The sequence below is a fragment of the Drosophila guanche genome, unplaced genomic scaffold (assembly GCF_900245975.1).
Source record: "Drosophila guanche unplaced genomic scaffold, DGUA_6, whole genome shotgun sequence".
Taxonomy (NCBI): Eukaryota; Metazoa; Arthropoda; class Insecta; order Diptera; family Drosophilidae; genus Drosophila; species Drosophila guanche.
Genome location: NW_022995757.1, coordinates 121,858 through 140,375, shown reverse-complemented (window position 1 = coordinate 140,375; position 18,518 = coordinate 121,858). Strand labels below are relative to the sequence as shown.

General features: G+C 40.9%; 1 long non-coding RNA gene across 1 annotated transcript; it reads right to left on the bottom strand.

The window, feature by feature from the left end:
* Positions 1-3,483: 3,483 nt before the first annotated feature.
* Positions 3,484-4,137, bottom strand: LOC117590372. The gene is made up of 4 exons (XR_004574289.1): positions 4,057-4,137; positions 3,963-4,004; positions 3,810-3,898; positions 3,484-3,709 (listed from the first exon to the last, which is right to left on the bottom strand). It is a non-coding gene; the product is annotated as an uncharacterized LOC117590372 (long non-coding RNA).
* Between the last annotated feature and the right edge of the window lie 14,381 nt (positions 4,138-18,518).

The following is an 18,518-nucleotide window of genomic DNA, read 5'->3' as shown; positions in this document are numbered from 1 at the left end:
TTGCAAATCAACAGAGTGAAATAATTCCCGAAATTCTCTTGCCACTCTTTATGGCATTCGTCGTTAATGGTAGTTTCCTTTTCTGCACTCCAAATTCGAATTGGAACTAGAAGGGACGTGTGAGACGCTTCTTACGCGTCACAACTCTTATACCCGGTACTCAGTAGACAACTGCACCTTAGCGGTTTTTCGTCAAATTTTAAATTTTTTCTTCATCTGTCATCTTTCCAAGACCCACACTGCATAGTCCCGGCAGAGGCAGAGGAACGCAAGAGGCAGAGGCCGCACACTGCAGAAGCAAAATGTGAATGAGAGAATGTGGCAAAAACAAATATAAGCTGCAGGACGGGGTGGGTTTAGCCACTGCAAATTAATTTCTTCATTGTGGCTATAATAATGATCGGATCCCAATTTTGTGATCTGATAGATATGTTCATTCCCTACAGAATGGCGTTTTTGGATTTATTTTATCTTTTATCAAAATTGTAGATTTGGGAGGTTTTCGCCCTTTTGCGGTGGTTTCAGTGTGAGCATACAGCAGTCTGGAGCCAAAAATTTTGTGGCTCTAGCTCTTATAGTCTCTGAGATCCAGGCGCTCAACAAGACGGACGGACGGACAGACAGACATGGCTCAATCGACTCGTCTATTGATATACTTTATGGGGTCGGAAACGCTTCCTTCTGTGCGTTACATACAACCGTTATTCGCAAAAATACAATATACCCTATTTACTCTTTGAGTTCCGGGTATAATAACATCTTCAAATATACTAGAACACAGAATAGCACCAGCTTGGTAAGTGTTTAATGGAATTTAAATCACTTTATGGAGATTCTTGCCATATACACGTTTTTACAGGCGCTTTTGGACTTCTTTCCTCATTGACGGATTCGAGAAACTTCGCAAAGGACAAACCCACAAAAAACCTACACATTAACCAATTCAAATCACTTTAAAACATACTTCTGGACACTCAATAAACGGCTGCAGTGCTGGTACATCAACAATAATATTCAATATGTTAATTAAATATGAGAAGTAATTAATACTCCGAAAGTAGTTAAAATATTATATTCATTTCCATAGCATTTCATCATCTGCCACATTTTTGGTGCATTAGCAATCATTATTCTATAGCTACATACATTCCATTAGAACAACACACACAAGAGGTTGCCTCAATTTTTAAATTTATTTTCTAGGCAAATATTTGCCATAGTTCGAGAGTCAAAAGACGTTTAAGTACAATTTTGTGTCGATGGACTCCGATGGACACTTTATAAGAAAATAAAATAACGGAGTTCACACATGTTTATTAATAACGATTAGGTCATTAGGTGGCGTCTTGTCGAGTAGAGGTAAGAGTTCAATTAGGTCATAGTCCATCGGGCTGAGGATGACTAGGGTGTGTCAACACCTCCTGTCTCCTGCGAACAATCGCAACCAGTGCGTATTGTTAAACGGTTCATCATATTATTTATGGCCTCAAAAGCGTTATTAAACATGTTTATTATACGTGATTCGTTGGCGTCAACACAACTGCGTCAACAAGGAATACTGCCATGTAAAAATTAACAAACACACGCAATACTTATTTATTTTCTATTTAATTTATTTATTTATTTTATCTGAGGCGTTTGTATAAACATTGACGAATTTTACGCTTTACTAAAGAAACAAAGTAATATATTACTGTAAAGCCTAGCAGATGACTTCAACTGTGATATTCTTAGAGAACCCCGATTGACAGATGGCATTTTGAGTTTTGGTTTGAATATAGTGTCCACCAACCTCATTTTAATGCGCTTGTGCTCCTGGCTGCTCCAGCAGACAAACCGAACATCTCTCTGAAAAAAAAGGAAGGACGTTTGAGACGCTTCTTACGCGTCACAACTTTTGTACCCGGTACACAGTAGGATATCTTCATTCTGGCTATAACAATGATCTAATCGGATTCCATTACGGTTATCTGATAGATTTTGTAATTTCCTACAGAATGGCATTTTTAGTTTTCTTTTGTCTTCAAAATTGTGGGTCAACAACGATCAACACCACTTATCTTTAAGAGTTCACCTCCTTTGTCATTAAAGGATTCGAAGGTAACTTGCATACGGATGTTATTTACACTGACTTTAGTAAGGCATTCGATTTTGGAACCCACTTCCTCCTGCACAAAAGCTCGACCTTGAGATGGATTTCTAGCTACCTGTGCTCTAAGTCTCAAAGAGTCCTCTTCAAAATCTCCTTATCTTTGCCTGTTATGGTTACTTCTGGAGTACAACAGTGCAGCCATTTAGGCCCCTTACTTTTCACACTCTTTATTAATGACCTGCCTTCTGTATTAACACATTCTCGAGTACCTATGTATGCGGATGATGTTAAGCTCCGCGTCCAGTATAAGGACACTTCATCTCACTCTGGCTTGCAATCAGATCTCAATAGCTTCCAGTCATGTAGCTGTGCAAACATGTTACACCTTAATGCCTAGAAGTGCAATGTAATGACTTTTTATCGCTCCAGTCCCTTACTGGCTCCTTAGACCCTCTGCGGTAGTTTTCTTGAGAGAATTACATTGGTTGATGATCTAGGTGTGAATGCGCCTGCGTTTCTATTATTTTTTCCGCCACTGTACAGCCGTTATTCGCACAAATACAATATACCCTATTTGCTCTTCGAGCACCGGGTATAATAAATGCGCCAACAAAATATTTGAACTCAAATAAAGCCCTCGAAAGGTAATTGGGATAGTTTAATTGTAAACTAAAGTTTATTAATATAAAAGATACAAAAAATAGATAAAACTCATCAAGAAACATTTTGAGAAATAAATTGAGAATTGAAATTACGATTTTGGCTTAGCAATAAATTACGTAAAATAACGAGACACTTTGGAAGCGATTCTTTCAAAATTAAATTCAAAATTGAACGCAATAATTAAATTTAATTTATTTAAATATTTACTTATTTCGAGTGCCTGAGAATAAAATATCTGCGAGAGTTTATTTTATTGAATTGTGTCTCAAACTTTCAATATTTAAGTTCTATAAGTACTTAATTTAATGTAATCTATATTTAGTTTAGGGAATTCCTGAGTATAATTATTGTCTCAAGAATTGAATGTACATTTGGAAGAACACATGGCTTTATTTAATACATTTGTAGATGTTGATGTAAATTACATTCCAAAAAATATTAAATATTTGTATTTTCTCTGCAATTTGTATTGTAAACATTATAAGTTTCGATTGTGTTTGTATGTGTTCGAATGCTGTTTTGTTTCTCTGGGAATTGTAAATTTTGTAAAACTTAATTTGCGTTTGACATAAATTCATTTGTTTGGTTGCTGGCTGGTGTTCTTTTTTCTTGTTGTGTGCCATTATTTGTGAAATTAATTAAAATTCAATAACAAAAGCGTTGAATGTGTGCCGAGTAAGAGCAGCAACGCCAAACGCAAATTTTGACGAGTACAGAATATTTATAGGCATACATAAATAATTGCTCGCAAACGTTACGCAATGGCAATTGATTTACAAAATCAATTAACTTAAATCAGTAGGCATCCAGATAACAATTTTAGTCAAAGATTTATGTAAGAAAAAACAATAAATAAAAATTTAGGCAAGTTCCTTAGCAAAAAAAAAAAGGCTGCGCTTGCTGATGGTTCCGATTGCGAATTGGATGGGGCTGTCAGCCAGAATGTTGCACTTCCTTGCCGCAAAAAAAAAAAACAAAAACATATTTAAAGTATATATTTGCTAGTTGTAATAATTATTTGCATTCAAAAATATTCAATCAATAATTCACTTACATTCGCCAGCCTCAGTCACATCATCATTTCAAGCAGCTCCTTTGGGCTCAGTGCAAGTTCTCTTTTTGATTTTCACACGTTCGGCGATTCTATTACAAAAATATACACAAATAGAATGCAAAGCTTATGATTTCACATCTTATATTAACTTACGATTCGAAAAAATCCGGCAGTTGGCTAGCAGCCTTGTCCTCACTAAAAATATACATTTTAAGATCCACTTCTCCACCGATCTTTATTTACTTACGTGTCCGTAGAAGTAGATGAATCAAGGCTGTTCGAGGAAGCCATAAACAAGTCGGTTCGCACTCGAATTTGTGGCTTTGAATTGCCGCTTTTAAATCGAATTGAAATAAAGTTAAACAATTAAATAAATAAAGGTTACGATCATGTATGATTGAATGTATTCTTCTAGTACGCCTTTTGGCATTCGTTTTATGTTTGAATGCTCCAATTTAGCCACAAGCGAGGCTCGAGGCTCGAGGCTCGAGTGCCCGGCAAACTGTTACCCCAAAATAATTACTCACATCTCGAGTCCTCTTGCAAATTCCTTAATTTCTTCAAGGGTTGTTAACCCCAGCCTGCGGGCGGAAAATATAAAATTAGACTCCAGCTTGGCTGCCAGAAGGTTTGCGCTTACGCAATGAGATGTTTTTCCTTCTCTTCAGCACTCATGCGATGATGATAGCCTGGCAGGCTGTGGGAATATGTAAAGTAAGTTAGAGACTAAATGGAGGCTAAGGGACTAAGCAATGGCTGCTTACGTCAAGGATAGGGACAGTGATCCACGTGCATCCGACGGCAGCGATCTAAGGAAGAAAAATTCAGCCACAAAAGTCGAGAATTATTTGTGGCTTTTGGTGTGTTCATTTTTCCACGCACTCTCCGGATGTTGTTGGTGTTTCCTGACTTTGACTAGACACCGCGATTGGATTCATTTTTAATTGTTAACTTTGCACGTTCTGAGGCTTTCACGTTGCACAAAAAAAAATGAGCCGATGCTCTCAATAACCGATATCAAATATCGATAGCTTCTTTTTGGCAAAAAGCATGCAGGGTACTTTGGTTGGCTTGAATTTCAATTTAAATCATTTAAATAATTATTTACGTGGCCAGCTGCATGCTGTCTGCATTCTGCCAAATAAACTGTAATTGTAAATAAACATCGACTTTAAAAATGATTTATGTGGCCAGGCCAAGCCAGAAGCCCGGATCTCTTTGTGTGCAGACATAAAGCATAATGGCCAATGGATAGGGCAGTTCTTCTCGATAGTTCTGTTCCGTTTACCATCCCTGAAAGATGGGCCTATGTGTGCGTACACACATGCAACTTCTTTCGTGCACACACTTCTGGTGCCCAAATGCGATTAAAATATGATTTTAATATGGAATTCCTTCATTTGTTAGCGCATTGAAAATTCGCAATAATCTCTCGAAATGTGGCGTTTTTTTTTTGCTGCTGTCAACAGCGCCGTCTGGCGCTCCGAATTCATTTGTTTTTGTTGTTTTTTGTTGACCACTTTTTGCGGATATCATAAATTGGTTCGCCGGGGCGACATTTCCCATGTGGAAAATTGAAATTTGTGTGTGTTTGTGTTTTTATTTATTTGTTGTTTGCGGCCACTGCAACAAGCGGCATAAATGGCTGGGAGTCAAGATGCCAGAAGCAGAAAACCCTTTCAAATAGTTCTCCAAATAATTGTAGGCATGCCGCAGCCGCAGACTTCAAGTTAGATTTAATTAAATTTATAATGCATTCCCTTTCAATTTGATTTATTTTCGTTTTATTTCTATCTCCACCCCGTTTTATCCTGAATTGACATAATGGCCAAATAATTTTCCACTTCGATGCGCCTTTGGGGGACAGCGAGGAGGAAGTGGTCGGGCCATTGAAAATATTCAATTTTCGCATAGGTTTGACAACCATCGAGTGACATCACATTTAATGCAAAATGTTCAATTTTCAAATGCTGTTACGACTGTCAACATTAATTTGCTGTGCTCCACTCCTATGCCGATATCGCGGCAATTAATCAAGCAAATGAGGCAACTGAACTGAAATCTGGGGTCCCAGCCAAGCTGAAAGGATAATTTGGCACATAAAAAGGGTGTAGCGAAAAGGTCGAAATGGAATGGAATGGAACCGTCTTCAAACCCATTGAAGGGTGTCGCCTAATGTCGTTGTCAAGTGACGACTGAGCAGAGTCCGGCCCCAGCCAAAGACTTTTTTCTTTCTTTTTTTCTATGTTTGTCTCTTGGAGTTTTCCCTTGTCTGCTTGGGGGCAGTCAGTCACTGTTGCTCTCTGGGGCAATAGCAGGGAGAGAGAGTTCCATTTATCAATTGATTGACTAGATAATTGCCGAGCAAAGTGAAAGATAAGCGAAGAGACAGGCGGCCGGGCCGGGCCGGGCCTCCGTTCGCAGCAGTTACTAATGATCCACAGGCTCGGGGGCTAATCAGCTGCTCCACTCCGGGTTCAACTTTAAAAAAGAAATAAAAACAAATTGAAACAAAAGTTGCCTGCAGCTTTGACAAACGCCAGTCCATAAAGCCATAAATGTTCAGCCATAAATTATGCTGCCAAAGGGACTTCGCTGTCGCTGTCGCTGTCGCTGGTGGCTGTGGTGCTGTTTCGATTGCTGACATATGGGAAAATGCAGTTTGCTGTCACTCGGAGTAGCCCTGACGCTGGCGGGGAACTCCATTAGTTTGCCATTTATTGTTTAATCATTGAGCTCTGCCTTTGTTTATTTTCACTGAATGCAGTTAAAGATGTTTACTTGTTGAGTGTTTTTCTCTTGCATAAGAAAACTTCTGCGCGGGCCTTGAATAATGAATACTCAAAGAATAATAATTGAATAATAATTGTTTATTTAGAGTTAGTTTATTTGTTGCTTCCATTTCATTTGAAACACTTAAAAACAGAACCCAATTAGACAGGAAAAATACAAAATTAATTAACAAAAATGTCCCTTTGCCAATTGCAGCGCAGTCAAGTGGCAGTTTGCGGTGCCCAAAAAATTGATTCACTTAGCATTCGCATCAGGGCGACACCTTCGCCAGCAGCCAGCAGTTCCCGACTCGATCTCGCCGTGATAGAGTGCCGCGACACTGAGTAATCTATTTTGTGTGTGACACCCACTCACACACACACACACATGCGTCCTCCCACTGAGCTCGGAGTCAGTCAGTCTCTCTAACACACTAATAACGGCATATAAAGTCGCTCGCACACGTATCACAATGTTCCACCTCTCTTTGTTGTTTTGTTTTCTTCTGTTTTTTTTCGGCTTCTCTTTTGTTTTTGGTGTTTTTACAACACGGCCAGCATAACAATGTCGCAGAGCGCACGAAAAATTGCAAGTGGACACATGAATTATGTGCAGCACTCGAGTTAAACAACCGCCGGGCAGAAGCCCCTGCAGCAGCCTCCGCCGCGACAGCCACCCCGATACGACCACGACCACGAGCACTTGCCATAGCCACTGACTCGGTGGCTCTCCCTCTCCCTCTCCCGCTGCCTATGACTCTGCTCCGGCCAGCCTGCTGGTGGTGGTCCCTCCACTACAGTGGCGGGCAAACAAAAAGCAATGCCCGCTTCCTACTGAATGCACGAGTACTCAGAGAACGCCCAACTCCCCACCCCCACCCACACTCTCCCAACCAAGTCCTCTTGTTGCGTTTTGGTTGTATTTTTTGTTGTTGTTTTTTTTTTCATACACACATGTGCTCGGTTTTTGTTGGCTGCCCATTGGGGACGCGTTAGTGGTCCGTGGCCGGGTCCCCAGTCCCGGATGTGCCCAGAGAGAGAGAGAGAGAGAGGAGAGCGAACAGAAAAAAGGAAAGGAGAAGAAGCTGGGAATGGGGTAGTGAAGTGAAGTACAATGTTGACTTCGCCTGGGCTTTGGTTTGTTTTTGGAGGTCACACACACACACACACACACACACACACACACGAATGGGTGGCCATTTGGGAGTTGGCTTTGCAGGTATTAAATTATACATCATTTTGCAACAAATGATGGTCGTTACGTTTTGTTCCCTATCCACAAAATAAAACCCAAGTCCAAACTCAAACCCAAACTCCAGCGTGTCCCTGGCGGCCCTTCTTATACCCTCAAAAGAGCAACGAACATAAACCACTTGGACACGAGAATGTCCCATGGCAGACGCAGTCATTACTTGGGGAACAAAATGCCGAGCTGAGTAGTGACAAAAAAAAACTGCGCGGTGTTCGCTGTTCAGTCCGCGATCTACATATGTTCTCTCTCTCTCCATTCACAGGGCATCCGCACAGTGTCTGCCGCCACATCGGTTAATGATCCACAAAGCGCAAAAGGAAAAGAGCAGAAACGGTTTGCCCACAAAAACTTTCGAAGCCAGTCTATTCCCCGGCAACGCACACAATCTAGCAGTTAATAAGCACAAAGAAAAAAAGAAGAAGGCGGAAAAACGGAGAGAGTCTTTGGCTCCATGTGGATGTGTGGATGTCACTTTATTATTTTTAGAGCGGGTAGAGAGCGAAATGATTTAAGCTGCGACTGCAGGAAGGCATATAATCGATCTTAATTACATTTTGTATGGCAGGATGAGACAGGATGAGTGTGGGTTGGGTTAAATCTGAACGTGTGACTACACACACGCTGGCACACACGCACACACACTTGCACGACTTCCGTTAAGCGATTAAAGCATTATGGCATCATCTCCATTTCCTGTTCCTGCTCCACAGCGACAGCGCCTCCTGCCACCTTCCACCTTCCACCTGCTCCTGCTTTATCGTCGTCTTGGCAGTCGTTTCGTGATGAGCATTTTATATTTTTATTTATCCGGCTCCGGCTCTGACTCTGACTCTGACTCTGGCGCATTGAATTGAATTTGCTTTGAATTGCAATCGCTTTAAATGCTGCCACACAGCCACACTCATTGCGTATCATTTTAATTATGAAACAACAAATGGCAGAGCAAAAATAAGAAAAATAAAAATTGTTTACTGTACTTGTACTGTCTTTCCCAACTTTATAGTTAAAATTTGCACAAATATTTCCCTGATCTGTGACAGTTTTGAGCGCTTAAACGCTCCTTTTCGGAGGCTGCCATGGTCTCGTTTCTACACATCCCACAGCCAGGACTATTCGCAGCTTAACCGAACGGGGGACTCTATGGGGAATGCACACGGGGATTCCGGCTACCAACTTCTTCTTTGCAACCTGCATTCCGGGGTTGACTTCCCCCTTTGCCCAGGGATTCTCGTCATTCGGCTTGTTCCGGCTTATTGCAATTTGCCGCGCTGAATGTTTCATTTAAAGTCCACACTGCGGTGAGCCGCTCTCGTCCCTTTTGCTGTTGCAGTTGATTACAGCAACGAGAAATGAATGCCCGAGTATCGCCCATAAATGAAGAACCGAATGACATACAGGACCAGTCCTGGACGGGCTTGGGCTTGCTCTGCTTTAAGGCAGAGAAAAAACCTTCTAGAAAATATTCTAGACTTAAGCTTTGATTAACAAAATATGCGGCTTTGTGGTGTGGTGAGGGGGAAATATGTTCTGTTCGTTGGCTCTTAATCGAATTTCAGCGGAAAGCATTCAAATGTCTGGCAAATTAGGCAGAAATACAAATGTGCTGGCTGGAATCGAGGTTAAGTTGTGTGTGTGGAGAGAGCTTAGAATTAGGGGAGCAGAAGCACAGAGCAGAGCCAACGTCTTATCGCCAGAACAGGCGAAAGAGACCACCCAGACGAGGGCAACGAAGTCTCGGAATACACTGAGAGAATATCACGAAGCATCAGTTTCAATTGCCAGCACAGGTTTTTCCCCCTTCGTTCTAAAAATTTAATTCACTGCCAAGCAAAGAAACGAAAAAAAAAATATTTTTTTGCCGAATCAGCGCCAAAAATGATTTAAAAAATTGTAAATGGAGGAAACCAAGAAAAGGCAGCAAATTACGAAAGGCGATGCTGAAGGTGCTAGTTGCCAGGTGGAGCGGACTCCAAGGACATGGCTTGAGCTCAATTTCAGCATAATTTAAGCTTCCCTTTTGCCTTTTGCCCTTTCCCCTTTCAGGTTATATGTGTCATGAGCCATTTAAGCTCATTACCGGCATCAACTTTGGGCGGAGGAGCCGGGCAGGACTTGCTTATTTTAAGTCAAATTTTTTGTGTGTCGCAAAATTTTGCGCTCGCTGCAAGTTTTCATTTTCATAAGACACTTTCATTAGCTGGCCAGGTGACATTCCTAGGCAGGGATTGCCTCAAATTCCACTTCCTTTCGGGTTGTTTTTTTCCCCCTTTGCACATACATTCATGGGTCATGTGAGAAGGAATAAGAAATTGAAATCCATAAAGCGCAGCAGCCATAACAGAGCAACAAAAAAGAAAGCAAACAGAAAATGAAGGCCAAAGGAATGAAAGAAAGAAAAACGCGAAATGAATTTCACTTGAAATGTGAAAACATAAAAATTGTTTATGACTTCCGCTACGCTGCCTCCATCTGTCCGCCTGTCTGTCCGCCTGTCTGTTCCACTGTCAGTGTGTGAATTTTCTGTGTAAGAAATAAGGAGCAGTGCTTATCAATTGTTGCCACTATCAAGGAAAACTTTTCGAGAATATTCTCTAAGTCTCAGCAGACAGAGAGAGAGATTAAGTGGATTCTCTTAGGTTTATAAATGGGGCGTAAGTAAAGGGAGTCGAGTTGCAGCAAAGAGAAAAAAAAAACAAAACAAAGTCTCATATTGCTGGTGTACTTTATGGATAAGTGTGACTAGCTGGCTTATGGATAACTTTTCTTGAGAGCTACTAGCAATATACTGTGCAAGGCCTAAAGGCGCTGAAAAAATGAAATTTTTAAGAATTTTATGAGCCCTTTTTCGCTAGCAAACTTCAGCAAATGAAGCGAAAGTAATTTTTGGTTCTGATTTTTGGCATTAATGGCAAGCAAACATAATGAAAACTAAATGAAGCACATGCAGCAAGCAGCAAGCAGCATCCGCAAGGGAAAATGAACACAAACAAAAATGCACAAAGGAATTTTTAAATATTATATGAACATTCGCCCCGCCTAACGCCCAACGCACCAAGCGAAGCGGAGACAACCGGATGGCCAGAAGCCAGGAACTATGCGGTCAAGGGGCAAAGCTAACTAAGCATGCCACACACACACACACACACACACACACACATACACACACACAAAGACAGTGCACTGGTTGCCTGTGCTGTGTCTTCGCTTTTCATTCTTTATTTCCGCTTTTATTTTGTTTTGCAATGCGAAATGGCAAGCGGAAATGAACCCTTTAGTAAAGTGTTTACAAAAAGAAAAGAGCTTGGCGGCGATGGGTAGGTGTGTGTGTAATGCTCTGGCAAAGTGCGGCATGGAATTTACACGGTACACAGTCCACAGTCCACAGTATTTAATTAATTAAGTGCGAAAAACCAGCACAAAGAGCGTGAGGCGGCAATACATATTATGTGGTATTATGTAAAATAAATACATATGGATGTAACGGGTTCAAATATTATTCAAATTGTGTTGGGAGTCAGACATGGGATTCGTATAACAGATGAATTCAAAATAATGTTAGGAATTTTTATTTGGGCAGCTGCAAACATAAAAGTTTCAACAAAATACAAAAATAAAATTCAAAATAGAGTCAAAAAATGTGCAAATTTGTACGGCTGCTTGGGGGCAATGGCTTTCAATGCAATTCTTATCTAAAATGGGACCGCCACTGTAGTTTTTCTTGGCTTCATCAATTTTAATGTTGAAACATTTTTTTGCTGCTCTCTGGACCTCATATTTTCTTCTTTTTATACCCGGTACTCGAAGAGTAAATCGGGTATATTGTATTTGTGCACAAAGTGGATGTACGTAACGCACAGAAGGAAGCGTTTCCGACCCCATAAAGTATATATATTCTTGATCAGCATCAATAGCCGAGTCGATTGAGCCATGTCTGTCTGTCTGTCCGTCCGTCTTGTTGAGCGCCCGGATCTCAGAGACCATAAAAGCTAGAGCCACCAAAATTTGCATCCAGACTTCTGTATGCTCACACTGAAACCAGAGTATTTCAGTTAGCGCCGCCCCCTTCCGCCACCGCAAAAGGGCGAAAACCTCCCAATTCTACAATTTTAAAGATAAAAGAAAACTAAAAACGCCATTCCGCAGGGAATAACCATATCTACCAGACCACCAAATTGGGATCCGATTGGATCATTATTATAGCAAAATGAAGAAATTAATTTGCAGTGGCTAAACCCTCCCTGTCCCACAGCTTTTGTTGTTTTTTGCACATTCTCTCATTCACACTCTGCTTCGGCCTCTGCCTCTGCCGTGAGTCTGCAGTGTCTGGGTCTAGGGAAAGGGGCGAGTTGGTGTGAGAAGTGTTGTAGATGTAGATGACAGATGAAGAAAAAATGTTAAATTTGACAAAACACCGCTAAGGTGCGGATGTAGTACTGAGTGCCGGGTATAAAAGTTGTGACGCGTAAGAAGCGTCTCACACGTCCCTTCTCGTTTATGCATGCTTTTGTTTTATTGGAAAACAAATCAATTTAGTTAATGGTAGGTCCAGCGAGATTGCAGTGTTTCGTTTGGGCTGCTGGTTGGTGGTGGTGGCACTTGGACGGGATAGTAAATCAACGACAGTGTGGGACGCAGAAGGCCCAAAAAAAAAAAAAAAAAAACAAAATTTTGTGTTCGCCATTGCATTGGCATTTGTATGCTGACTCTCTCTCCGTTGCATACATTTATACCCGGTACTCGAAGGGTAAATAGGGTATATGTTATTTGTGCGGAACACCGGCTGTAACGCACAGAAAGAAACGTTTCCGACCCACAATGCTACAATGAAGAAATTCATTTAAACTGGCTAAACCCACCATGTCCAGCAGCTTTTGCTGTTTTTTTCACATTCTCTCATTCACACTCTGCTTCGTGTAGTGAGTGGCCTCTGACTCTGCAGTGCCTCTTCAGACTGTGTCGCTAGTCGAGGAGGGCGAGCTAAAGGAGTGTGTTGGCGTGAGAAGTGATGTAGAAAAAATGTAAAATGTAAAATGTAAAAATTTGAAGAAGAAACCGTTAAGGTACAGATGTTCTACTGAGTACCGGGTATAAAAGTTGTGACGCGTAAGAAGCGTTTCACACGTCCCTTCTCGTGTTGTTTGTGTCTGTGTGCATTATATTTATATTGCATTTACCATCTATACCATATAGAAATGCACTCTCCCCCGTGCAGATAAAACAAATAGATATAGAAATGGATAAACTTGTTTGTGACACACAGACTCGTGGCACTCGTGGCGCTGCCTCCATACGTTATTTATGCATGGTAATATTTTCTGCTTTTTGACTGTACATAGCCCCATCGATAGTCGTATCTAAAGGATATGCATATAGATATTCCACATATGGTTTGTTTTTTTCTTTCTTTATTATCAGCATAATGAATTGAAGTTTATTTATGCCATTTATGCTTTGTGCTGTTTGCTTTCTACTTTATTTATTTATGACGATGAGCTCGAAGCAGATAGAGTGCAAGTGTGAGTCTGTCTGTGAGAACCTGAACAGCTTCCTGATCCTTCCAGCTTTCTACAAAATTGTTCCCTCTCATTTAACCAATCCTTGCCCGGACTGGATCTAAGCTAAGCGTTTATCCCTTGACAGCACTTCTTGTTAAGCTTAAAGTAACGTTCCCCCGGCAACAGCTTCCTGAACCTTCGCCGCCCTGCTAATGCAGTTCTCGAGTCCCGAGTTCCGCACATGACAGTGTTGGTAAATTCTCAAACATATGCACAGCCCCGACTGGGGCTGTACAACTTAACCCCTCCCGGGCTATAAAACTTAATATGTTTTGTATTTAAATTTATGAAAAAGCAAGCGGAAACAATGGAAGTGCAAGTCCCGGGCTGTTGCCCCAAAGTCGAGTCGGGTTGTTGCGGGGCGCTGCGCGGCGGTTATAAGGAAACAGGATTAATGGCTGCTTAAGCCGCCGACATGCGCATAATTGTCGCCAGCGTTATGCCTTTACCGACTCACACTCTCGCACTCACACTTTTGCTTTTTCTTTTACAGGATCTCCATTTGCCGGCAGCCCTTTTGGTCAGCTCGTGGCTCAGACCGTGGGCTGAAATTGAGCAATTGAAACGGAAACAATTTGCCCAATGAATTGAGTTTAGAGAGTATTTTATGTAGAGTTTAATGGTGTGCTTAAAAATAAAAAAATATATATTTCTAAATGTTCTTAAACAATTTTGGTGTTTGATTATTTGAGCGGAAGTTAAGCCTACAGCTAGGAGTGTTGTGCCAAAAGATTGCAAATAATTTGTGAAGCTAACTAATATTTTTAAGCAATTGCTCCTAATTTTTAGTAAAAAAAAGAAAATTAAATAAGAAAACAAACTAAAACAATAAATTAAATTTTTTGTTAAATTTTAGATTAAACCAAAAAAATGTATTTTAAACATAAAAAAAAAATGTGTTCAATTAAAAGGAACATTTTAATTTTGGATAAATAAAAACTAAAAATTTAAAAACAAAAAATTAATTAGTTCAAGTTGCCGCTCGCCCAGCCACTGCCTGTCGACAATGTTTATTTTTGTTTTGTTTTTTTGGCTACTACTTTTGCTGGCATCGCTGACTACTGTGCCGGCGGCTGGTAATGGGGCTTACATTTTTGGTCGTGCAATGGGGCGTATGCGTAATAATAATTACAGGACGCGTTGCTGCTGCTGCTGCTGCCGCTGCTCGCTCGCTGAGCCAGTTATATTTATTAAAGGCTTTAAAACCTGTCCTGCAGCTTGTAATACACACGAAGTACATATATTTAAATATATTATGGCACGAGTATTTGCACACATTCCAGCCTGCCTGCCTGCCTGCCTGCCTTTGCCACTTGTTTCTGCCGCTCTTTTATGGAGTTAAATATTAGAAGAATGTGGTTTATCACCTGGCTGGAGGAGGAGCGGAAATGGCTGACAAAGATTGCTAATGCAAATGACGCACCAGGCGGCTTCAATAAAAAATATGGCCTCAACAGGATTAATACATTATTTCCGGTTGGCACTTGATGGAGGAATGGTAGCCAGAGAGACACATGTGCTTGGAGCTGCTTGGACTGTGCCATTCGGTATTCCTGCTCCTGTTCCTGTTGTTCTTTTGCGCTTTTATGATTATTGTAGTGCCATCCTCGTTCTCGTCCTCGCAGGCACTTATGCTTATGTTTTTTTGGCCCTTGTGGAGCTCCACCAGCACCACCACTCTCTGCTCCACCACTCCAAACTCCACACCACTCGACAGCACTCCACACAGCACTCCACTTTCTCCTCTTTCGAGTGCACTTTGCTGTTTCATTTCAACTATATTTGTTCACCATATTTGTATACAAAATTCTTCTCTTTTTTTTTTCTTCTTCCATTATTTGCACTCCTCTGCGCTGCTTCTAGTACCCCCCGGAAAGGATATGCGCAGGCCAGTCGCTCTGCCACTTCACACACACGCGAACACATGCAGGATCAAGTGCTGGAAAAGTGCATATTAATTTGATGTTTTTGTCATCTGAAGTAGTTCAAGGAGCAGTGGCACTGGCACTGGCCCCACTGGGGGTCAAAGTTGGGTAGAGCAGCGTAACAATGGGTGTCTATATAAACCAATTCTGAGATGTATTCTTGGAGGCAATCTGTCATAGTATTAGGCACGCAAAGGGCATCAAAGGGAATTATTATTAAATTATAATTTATCATTTTTAGGCACAGAAATTTCTTTATAAATGGTACAATAAATGTACAAACAAAACGAGAAGGGACGTGTGAAACGCTTCTTACGCGTCACAACTTTTATACCCGGCACTCAGTATTACATCTGTAACTTTGTGTTTTTTTTTTAACTTTACGTTTTACATTTTACATTTTTTCTACACCGCACGAAGCAGAGTATGAAATGAGCAAATGTGCACATGTTTGACTTAAGAAGTGATGTATATGTAGATGACAGATGTAGAACAAATTTAAAATGTCACATGTAAAATTCTATAAAAACCACTAAGATATCTGACGGAGTTCCGGGTATGAAAGTTGTGACGCGTCAGAAGCGTCTCGTTTTTTACTTCTGTCAAAACTAAGTTTCTTTGAGATGTAAAATTGATCAAAAATGTTTCAGAAAAATATAAAGAAAACTTAAATGTATTTAAACATTTTAATTATGAATTTTTTAAATGAAAACAGCAGCTGCCATTCCCTTGTCTGCTCTGCTAATTGTTCGTTTATTTTTATTTTGTATGAAATTGAAATCGCTGAGAGAAACGCAAAAAAGTCTAAGAACTCGCTAAAACGACAAAATAAATTAAATGAAAATTTCGCGTGAAAAAATTTTGTCTCAATCTTTTTCCCGCTCTCTCTCTCTATCTGACCATCGAGACGTTTCTGTGCTGTGTTCTGATTTGCTATCCAGCTCAGTCTTTGGCTATTCATTCACTTGGCCTTTATAATAAAACAATAAACTGTAACAATAGCAATTAAAAATCGCTGAAAGCGGATGTCCTGATAAGGACCCTGAAACAGGCAGCGAACCGGCAGGCAGGCAGCCAAGCAACCACTGGACACGCTTCATCTGGATGACCCTCGTCCGCACAGCTGTCCGTTGTATGCTGTCCGTTGTGCGTTGTCCTCTGTTCCATTGTTGTAATTATGCATTATGCTTTTGATTTGGTCATAGCCCTAGCCCTAGCCCCTCTGTCCTACCACCACTCTGTCGCTTTGAGCATTCCGTTTTTTTTTTTTGTGTTTTTCATCCTTTTGTCAGTTTATGCCTAGTAATTTTTTGTTTCCAGCAGAGGGAGCGAAAGCGGAACTGCTGGCTCAAATGTTTCACTGTCCCTATTCCAGTTCCTGTGCCGGTCAACCCGCAGCGAAAGACGCGAGATTCCGACATTTTTCCAACTAGGAAAACTATTTTGGTCAAGCAAAACTCAACTTTAAGGTGCACAAAAGGTTGCCAACTGCATTTTCGCTTGCTGCTTGAAAATCTTTCAATTGCAATTTTGAGTCTTAAGGTGTCTGCCAAAGTTCATTTCAGCTGTGGATTTAAATTACAAGAGCAGGACAGAGCAGAGCAGGGCAGACCAGTTCCCGCTTCAGCAATCAAAAAGGCCAAAACACAATTTGCTGCGATAAATCAAAATCGAAGGAGCAAGTGCAAGGCCCAGGCCCAGGCCCTAGCATGGTTGAGTATGCAAAATGGGCAAGGACAGGACATGGATAAATGTCGAAGGAAGAGGGACAAGAGGAACCACAATCGCAATGCAGTCAATAAAATCAAAGGCAATCATGTTGCAGATGCCCTCATACAGATGTCTCGATGGTGGTCTTCGGCCTCTGTGCCTCTTCCGTCTGTCTACTCAACTGTCTCGTGTCTGTTCAGGTATTTTGTTTATAATAATGCCCAGCAGTGTGTTAAACAATTACATTAGGCAGTTGGCAATGTGGGTCGGGTGGTATTTGGTGCCACAGCAAAATGGAAATCTAATTGACAGTTATGAAGATTGTCAAACATACAATTATAACACTCCAACTATCAATGGTCAAACATTGATTTGTGACGTGCATAAGTGCCCAATGCCCCATGCCCCATGCCACATGCCCCATGCCACACACTCTGTCTTGCCGCATGCATTTGTAAATTATTGACTCGAGGAGGAGACTCAATTCGGGCACTGGCTCCGGGCTTGAGTGGCTGCTTGAGTGGGTTCTGGGTTATGGGTTCTGGGTTCTGGCTTCGAATTATTAACATGTTAATCCAAATGTAATGAGCGTGGGGATAACTCGTAGTCGTATGAATTGCAAATATATATTCGATTGATATTATGCTAATTTAATTGGCAGCCAGTGGAAATGTATTAAAAACGAGAGGACGCGTGTGAGGCGCTTCTTACGCGTCACAACTTTTATACCCGGTACTCAGTTATACATCTGAAGCTTGTAGTTTTCTTCAAATTTTACATTTTACATTTGATCTAAATCTACATCTACATCTCTTCTTGCGCCAACACGGTCTTTTGGGGTTTAGCCACTTCAAATTAATTACTTCATTCTGGCTATAATAAAGATCCAATCGGATCCCAATTCGGTGATCTGATATGGTATTCCGTTTTCAGTTTTCCGATATCTTCAAAATTGTGGATACCGCAGATTTTCGCCCATTGTGGAGGCGGAAGGGGGCGGGACGAAATTGTAAAATACACTTGAAACGGTGTAAGCATACAGCCAGCTGGATGCAACATTTGGTGGCTCTAGCTTTTAGAATCTCTGAGATCCAGGCGCTCCACAAGACAGACAGACATGTGTGAATTGACTCGGCTATTAATGCTGATCAAGAATAAATATACTTTGTGGAACGCTTCCTTCTGTGTGTTACATTTTTTCCGCACAAGTACAAATATATTTACTTTTCGAGGACCGAGTATAAAAAAATATAGCAGGCGTAACAGCTAAGAATATTATTTTAACTCATCATATCTGCAGTGTCTAATTCTTTTATTTGTTTAACAAAACACTTACATTAAAGCCAATTAAACATTAAAATGATCAGTCAAAAGTCATTTAAAATCAGCTGCTGCAAATTAAATTCGATTAAAGTTCAACAGCTGTTTTTCTTTCCATCTGGTCACTCTATTTGGCTTATTCCCATTCGTTTCAGAGCTTCGAAATTGAAGCCACG